Consider the following 9,376-nt stretch of genomic DNA (forward strand, 5'->3'; position numbering starts at 1 on the left):
AGGGAAAAAGTTCATCATTTTCTCCTGGATTTGGTCGACGTTCCCCTCCGCCCGGATTTGTAACGATAGGGGGTACCCCTGTCGTTGGATATGCGGGGTGATATGGGGAAGGCGAATGATTGTTTTGCCCTTAATCTCTCTTCCATCCAAACTGTTGGAGGAATTAGGGGCAAATAGAAAACGTATTACGAAGAGAGAGAGAAAAGGAGGAGGAGGAGGAGGAGTACTGGTACCTCCCAGAGATCGTCGACATCAGAGAAGAAGGAGGTTGGGGAAGAAGGAGGAGAAGGAGTACGGCCGGACTGGTGATGATTGACAGCGGCGGCGGCGGCAGACGGATTACACGAGGTGTTGCAGAGGATGGGGTTAGGTAGGGGCATGGGTGGGTTTGAGGTGTTGTGTGGAGTAGATCTATATTTACATACTGTATTTACGTAGGGAAATGATTGACTGGATCCAATTACGTGTATTCACTTTATAAATTACGTATATTTTTCATTTCCAATTACGTGTGTGTATATTTATACTCTTTCATGACTTTCCATTTATACTCTTTCATGACTTTCCAATTGCATTTTTCAATTGTGTTCCCAAACCATGGCTTAACCATGGGCCCATAGTCTTAGGAGAGAATATTACTAATACCCTTTCGATAGCCCCCATCCAAACAGACCCTTAAGTTCAATTTTAAGTCCAAAATTGGTTCTAGGCTACTTAAGTTCAATTTTAAGTCCAAAATTGGTTCTAGGCTACTGATTTGTAGTCAATTGAAAAGTCAAGTAAAAGTAGGCTTTTTGCTTTCTGAAAGGAAAAATACGTAAGGCCCCTTTGTTTGGACATAAAACTTTTTTGAGGAAAATCTTTTACTCATTTTTGGTTGTTTGGTTTGACAAATTGTGTAATTTTTTTTAGGGAAAATGATTTCCATCAAAGGCGGGTAAAATGACTTATGCTAGTGAGATTCCGGTAAGTCATTTTCCGAAGTCCATCGAACCATCAACACTTATTGACTCCTCTGGCTTCCTTTCCACGTTGTCCTCACAGCACCAACCCATCCATCAAAACAACACTTCGCTTGACAAGTGGCAAAATTACACAAGAAACGAAGAAAAAAAAACCCAATGATATACCTCAGAAGAAAATACTCTCATGTCAATCATGCAAACACGGAAAAATTAAAATTAAAAAGAAATACTCCCTCCGTCCCATAATGTTTATCCGGTCCGCAAAACGAGGATGTAAAAACAATACAATTTTTACAAGCAAAATTTAAATTTTTTTCAACAATTCACTAGATATCGATGAGTTTTTTTAATTTATGAAAAAATTATGAATTTCTTCTTGAAATAAATGTATTATTTTTGAGTCCTCGTTTTGCGGACCGGACAAACAATTTGGGACGGAGGGAGTACTATGTTTTTGTAAAAAAATCGTTTACATGAAAAATATTTTTCAGTGTAACTTACATCGAAACAAAAGGAGGCTAAATTGAAAGTAAAAAAAGAAAAAGAAAGAAGAAGAATGTCAGGATGAGAGCATGAAAGCTTTATAACAGAAGAAATTACTCTTCGAAACACTTTGTCGTGATTATTGGGGAAGTGCATTAATTCATTGGCTTAAAGTATATGAGGTGCAGCTGGCAAACTAAAAGAAAACGAAAGCTCAAAGCATTCGTTTTTGCAGTTGGCCGGGCAGGTGAACCAATTAAGTGCCATAATGGATCACACGTTGAAAATTGATGGAACTCGTCCTCTTTGCTTTCAAGAACCCCACTTCAAATTCTTAGGGCGCTGTTACTGTTTTTAGTTTAGAGAAAAGTTGCGCGGATAGATTCACGTACGGATGTGTATCGAACTTTTATGTACGCGGGATTGATAATTCGCAAAATAATGAATATTGTCAACGTGTATCGGACGGTTCAAGACATATTTGTGCACATAAATTTGTGTACGTGGCATTGCTATTTAGTTGAGGGCCGGATTCATAAAGGGAAAAACGGTGGATTTTCAATTATTTTCTTTTCCTTTAAGAAACTTAATTATCTACAAAATTATAATCAAATAATAAGTAAACTAACTCGAGTTGGCCCAATTGGCCGCTCTTGTATACTTTAATCACTGAAATAGCGGTTCAGATTGGTGGTGGTGGTGGTGGTGGTGATGGTTCTCTAACAAAGGAAGACGGTGGTGACGCCAATCCAATGACGAACCAGATCAATGGACTTGTCATGCAGCTTCATTGCAACAATTGTTTGGGTCTTTAATCCATGTGAGTTTTCTTTTGTAAGAGTGCGAATGAGGTGGCCCATTCTTTGGTTAGAAGATGTAGTTGTGGTTTGTCTGTGGCTTTCTAGTTCTTTAATTAAGGACGGATGCTACTCCTATATGATTATCTTGTGTTCTTTTGTTTTCTCTATCAATGAAGCTATTACAATTTTTTTGAAAAATAAATAAAAATCCTTACCACAAGCAAAGATTGATCAAACGTTCCCCTGGGGTGGGAATATTTGTTTCCTTTATGAACTAACTGTAAAGACTTAGACCTATTTGTTTAGACGTAAAATATTTTTGCCAAAAGTGTTTTACATAATTTTTTTGGGAAAATCTTTTATACCCTTGGCGGTAAAATGATTTACCTTGGAAAACCCGATATGTTGTTTTTTCGAATCCAGTGTACCTATTCGTTCATTGCATCTCTCTCTCTCTCTCTCTCTCTCTCTCTCTCTCTCTCTCTCTCTCTCTCTCTCTCTCTCTCTCTCTCTCTCTCTCTCTCTCTCTCTCTCTCCTGTACACATCAATTTCCAGCATCTCTCTCCAAAGCTTTCTCCAAACATCAACTACTCACATACTAGGCCAATTAAATGAACTATTGCCTATAGATTTGTACCAAAAAAAAAATATATTCGAATTCAACCAAACACCAGAAATATTTTACACGAAAAACATTTTCAGTTTACATCCTACCAAACAGAGCCTTAGTATCATGTTTCTTGTAATTTAGATATTTGTATTTTTTTTACTGTTTGCAATAATAAAATAAAATGAAAAGATGCCCTCTCATAGTGATCTCATAACCCGTGTAGGAAAATAACCAGTACAATTTTCATAGCCCAATTAGTATTTCGGTTGTCAAACTCAATTGCAGACATCTACAAAGAATTGCACCATACGTGAATATCATAGGAGAAGATTGGAATAAAATCTAACCAGAAGAACCAACTCAAACCAATTAGGGATTTTTTTTAGTAGTTTTCGGGAATTAGTTTTCTAGAGCACATTTCAAAATTTATTTTTTAAAATAAAAACCATCATCACTTCCTATTTTATTCCTATTTAGTGAAATAATTTGGACACATTTGACAACGCCATCACTCCCTTCTTTGTTCATAAAAAATAAAATAAATTCCACGAAAGATAGGTGGAAAAAGTGTTTTTCGAAAACTGTTGGCAAATAAAAATTTGCTCAGACAATGACAATGGTGAGAACTGAGCAACGAGCCACATGGGCTCGTCCAACCAAATACAGCCCTAATTCGACCCAAATAATGCATAGGCAAAAGCATAAGGTCACCCTCTCCCCACCAACTAATAGTATTTGGGTCATAAGCTTTCCACCTTCGTACAAATGGGAGCCCAATGGAGTTTTGTGAACGGACGATATCAAAACAGGTCAGTCTATCGTACCGCGGTCGTGCGACTATTGGGCCGAAACTTACCACATTTGGCCCACCCACTCGCATATGATCTTATCGAATCATCGCTATGCAGATGTTAGGGTGGCAACCGTGGCATAGCTGGGCCGCATGACGACCTGACATGGCATTGACGTCGGCCGTCGCCAACATCATGCATGACACTACAATCACAAGGCCGTTATGAGAACACGAGGCGCTTGGAGGCCAGCTCTCTTTATATTGGAGCAGTAATAACAAAGATAAAACCCTAAAAAAGTTATGTTGTACTTTCCAATCTGATCTACTCTTGAGTACTTTTTCTACTCAGAGAGACTACTTAAGCATCAAAGTATCTCCTAAGCACCTTTTTTAAGAGAGACTACTTAGACTGTGTTCCAGAAACACAATAAGAATTTGTTTTTTGTGTGATAAAGAAGGCTTGTTCCGAAAAATAAGAAGGTTGGTACTTATTTTGGAAGAATTTATATAGGTACCGACCGGCCGGGGAGAGAAATCGTACCGGTGGCCGCGTTGGGCCTTCTCCAGCCACCGGACCGCCAATCCGAGCCGTCCAAAATTTTTAAAAAAAAAAACCCGCAGGGGCGTACGCGGGAATCAACTGCATCCGAGGTGTGTAGGGTGTTTGATCCGAGCACCCCTTTTCCATGTAGGGTGCTTGATCATATATACACGGAAAATGGATGCTCGGATCAAGTACCCTACATACCTTGGATGCCGTTGATTCCCGCTTAGGCCCCTCGGTTTTTTTTTTAGAATTTTTGGACGGCTCGGATCGGCCGTCTGGTGGCCGGAAACAGCCCGGCGCGGCCGCCGATAGGATTTTCCTCCGCCGGCGCCCATTATCATAGCAACAGTCTTATTTTTTGTATAAGGCAACTTCAAGCTCAAAAATCATGTGTTTACGCAAATAATTTTCCTACCACTATGGATCTTATTTGATAGATCTCATTGAGATCCTTAATACGGTGCAAAAAAAAATTAATTTTTTTTTTCATTTACATTATTTTTGAGTTTGAAAATATGAAAGGAACTTTTTATTTGAATTTTGTGGAATGACCCTTCTTATTTTTTGAATGAGAAATGACAAATAAGTACTTATTTTTTAAAAAGGTTTCCAAAACGGAGCCTTAGCATCAAAGATCTGTATTTAAAAGAAAAGGACAAATCAAAGCGTCCTCATACATTCGATGAGAGAAGAAAGAACGGTAACTCCATAGAAAATTTGTGCAAGAATGGCGCTAATTAATTGTTTTTGTGCTATCATTCTTGTGTCATATATATATATATATATATATATATATATATATATATCCAATTGAGCAAAGTCCACTTTGACCCCCCGTGGTTATTGCCATGTGCGGATACCCCCCTCATGGTTTAAAAGTGAGTACATAACCCGTGGTTTCTAAAAAGGGGTTCAACGCTTACGCCGTTAACGGAAAGGATGAAATGTCTAATATGCCCTTGTATATATATAACTATACAAGCACAGTTTTGCCTTTCAAAAAATTGAACAAAGAGAGAGATAGGTTGAAGTCACCGTGGGGGAATCTGGGGATGGGTAATGCAAGGCTGTAGTTCTAAACCGGGGATGGGAATCACCACCGTGGGGAATCTGGGGATGGGGGAATCTATAGTTGATTGCACTGGTGGGTCGGCGTTGGGAGGGCGGGATTTGAGACGAAGTCGAGTTGAGGCGAGGTCTGTACCGATTCCGGCGACGTCAAACCCTCTCAAAAAATTAGAAGAAATTGAAAAAGAAGAAAAGATGGGCCTCCACCTCGTTGGCAACCGATTCCGACGAGTCCGCCATGGTAAGTTGAGGTTATGACTGGGTGGCCGTTGGGTATCATTTGGAATTTGTAATGATGCTAAAGGTTTGACGGAAAAAATGGTGAAAACATGTGATGGGCGGAAGAAATGGGGAAGATTATGGAAGAGAGAGAGAGAGAGTGGATTTTTGTGGACATTTGAGGGCAAAATGGTCCTAAATCCATGTATTTTCACTGCCTCACACGCTTGCAAGGCGAGTGTATAACACATCCCATTAAAATAGACGGAAAAAGATCTATCTGCTCATTTTTAGAAACCACAGGTAGGTTATGTGCTCACTTTTAAACCACGAGAGGGGTATCCGCACATGGCAATAACCATAGGGGGTCAAAGTGGACTTTACCCTATAGACGGAAAAAGATCTATCTGCTCATTTTCATGCTTATGTTTTCATCCTTGCAATATGTAAATTACTTTTATTACCCTTTATTCTATTATATATACATATATTAAATAGGGAGAATTTTTCATAAGTCCACTATAGCACTTTTTAAATCCATCTAGTCCACTTCTAAGTTTCACAACCCACTAAGTCCACTAATAATTTTAATGACAAAAATACCCAACCTAAGAAACAAGGGTCTTGTTTGGCTAACACAAAAATATATATTTTTCATTTTTTTTCGTTTTTGTTGCAATCAAGCCGCCGCCACCACCACCACCACCACTGTTGCCGCTACCACCACCGCGGCCGCCGCTGCCACCACCACCGTCGCCGTTGCCATCACGCCACATATAACGTTATATGTGTAACAAAAAACGTATTTTTTCATTTTTCTTGATTTTTTTTATTGAACCCGCTACATTTAATATTTAACGTTATATATGTGACAAATTTCTCTTTTTGTTTTTTCCTATTTTTCTTGTATTGATTTTTTAACGTTATATGAGTGATAAAAATTTTATAATGTACAACATTATATGTGTGGCACAAAAAACACACATATAACCTTATATATTTTTTCAAAAAACACAATCTGTTCCAACTTTATATGTCTAGTCCTAGAAAAAACACACATATAACCTTATATATTTATTCAAAAAACTCTAAATATATCAAAAGCAAGTCGGAGAGGCCGCTGCGCGGACCAAATCAATAGGTGATTGATGAAGAGCACAAATATAACCTTATATATTTATTCAAAACACTTCAGATCTTTAACCCTAGGAAAAACACACATACAACCTTATGTATTTATTCGAAAACCTCCAAATCTGATGATAACCGGACACGAGACAAACAAAAGACCGGATCAACCTTCTTATAATATTATATTTTTTGTTTTTACTACTCCAGATTTCTCTCCAGTAAAACAAATAAAAGACAGGATCAACTTTCTTAATACGATAGACAAACTAACTTTAAAGCATGTTTATGAAAAAACGGAATAACGTTATATAATTTGACTGAAACTACAAATTCCACACACATAACAAGTCAAAAATCCAAATTCATTCAAGATTAGTGCAAGAATTAGACTATAACCTTAAATATCAGAATTAACAACTAAGACTTTCCAAGACCTCCACCCTCACCATCTTCTCGTGGACCTCGCGCACCTGGGCACCATGAATCGATAGAAAAAAAAATTCAGAATTAACAACTAAGACTTTCCAACGGATCTAAAAAACAAGAACTTTTACATGGATCAAAGTAGGGCTCTAAAAATTGTCATAAACAATCAGCTTGGTGGCTTATTTTCTGATTGCTTCCATTCACGAACAGATGGTTCTTTAGAGAGAGAAAGAGAGAGATTTGTTGGGAATGATTTGATTAGGGGACATCGGGGGATGGAAAAAAGTAGATTACTGTTAGTATTGCAAAACCAAAATAACCAACGAACGTTTTTATCTTGATTGAATGATTTAGGGGCATGGCAGTACTGGACAAAAACTCCTAATCAAGGACTACCCATTTCTCATGGCGGAGGTCGGCGTGGCCCACGTTGATGGACTCGGTGTACCAAGCTTGGAGCTCTTTGTCGTTGCACTTGGGCCGAGTCTGGGTAGTAACAGGTCACGTTGATCATGAGCCCGTCCATCGTCGACAGCAGAGGCGTGGCCGATGACGGTGGCGATCGTGGGCAAGGGGAGGGACATCAGGTCAGCGACTGAGAGCGGAGCTTGGAGGCCATGAGTTTGAGAGAGAAAGAGGAGGTTGTGCTCTAGATTTGTTTGTGGTTTAGGGTTTCTTTCTATATGACAGCTTATATAGAAGGACATTTTTGTCTTGGTTTAATTTCTTTTTTAAAAGAAGTGGACTTAAAGCCTTACCAAACCATATTAGTGGACTAGAGGGGTTACAAACATTAGAAGTGGACTAACTGGGTTACAAGTTCTCTATAGTGGACCCTAGACTAATTTTTTATATTAAATATACATACATTTACACATTTATAGGGGAGGGGGGGTTGAAAACTGTTTCTTAAATCTATGAGAAACAAATAGGTTGAATATGGAAGCATCTATGGAATTAAGTGAGATAAAACAGGAGAAGGGATGAGGATTTTCAAAATTTCAAATTTCCAACAAAGAAAATTCCACTGATTTCTCGTTCCATTTATATTCCACAAAGCAGATGGCCAAAGCCTTGTTCATCAAGAATCGTTCCGTTGATTCCACTGTGCAACATGTATTGAACACGTACATGAACATTTCAGCATTATCAATCATTGCAAAATATTGTTAACCATGTTACCTATATGGTAAATTAATCATGTTACCTACAAGTTTTTGTGGTATATTAACCATGAAACGTTGGCCAATATATGGTCCTGAGCCAAGCATATTTTATAATCAGTTGCCCATATCTCAAATGCCCACAATCAAATTAATACATTCCTAATGCCAATTAAAATAGTAATGAAACAACTACATAAAACCACATGCACATATTATATTATACCAATTGAAAAGTATCCATCCAAAAGTTAATAGACACTCCAGTTAAGTACATGGCAAACTATCAAAATAATATCCAGACTTGCCCGATACTCTGTTTCACGTATTTCTCCCTTGTGCGTTTCTGCACGGACTATTCCACATCAAGTCGAGACTGTTTAGCCTTAATCTCTCGTGCTACACTCTCAAATCTTGTGTAAATCTTTGAGGACCCTTCCACATCATGATTTTCTTGTGGTCTGATACCTTTTATCTTCGAAGGTGGCGTACCTTCAACTATTGCATCATCTAGATCCACTTCTCTTTGTTTCAACCTAGCTCTTCCTTCCACATTACTAGGCGTAACTCCTGAAATAATATAGGACAATCAATTAGGTCAGAAAAAGTAAGGTAAATTTGGTGATTGTTCATGAAGGTTTCATGACTGGATAATGTATGAAACATGGAATGTTTACACTCAAAACTGGTATTGGTTAAACTTATGTCATGCAATGTGGATTATTTTGCAAATAAATGATTATGTTGCCAACCAGATATGATACAGTGACCATGTTTATAATGTGCATGATAAAATGACCATATATTATGAAACACTGACAAATAATTATTGGCTAATTTTCAAGTAGACTAATCTTGGCCAATATAAAATGGTAAATTTATCACCTACTAGCATCACTTGACAATGAATTCATGTTGTCAAATTTACTTCATGCAACACGGTTTATCTAGCATCCATAATGTCATTGGTGAATATAACATGATACCATGACCACATATTTGCATTACTTCTTCATTGATCAAGTTGGCCAACCATACAATAAAAAATCATATTTTCCACTGATTTTGTTTTTAGAAAAATGGTTAAATTACCATCAAAATAGGAAATAACATGACATAATCAAACTGCTACATGGTTAAACTACCATGGCGTTACATGGTTACATTACC

The sequence above is a fragment of the Rhododendron vialii genome, chromosome 8a (assembly GCF_030253575.1).
Source record: "Rhododendron vialii isolate Sample 1 chromosome 8a, ASM3025357v1".
NCBI lineage: Eukaryota > Viridiplantae > Streptophyta > Magnoliopsida > Ericales > Ericaceae > Rhododendron > Rhododendron vialii.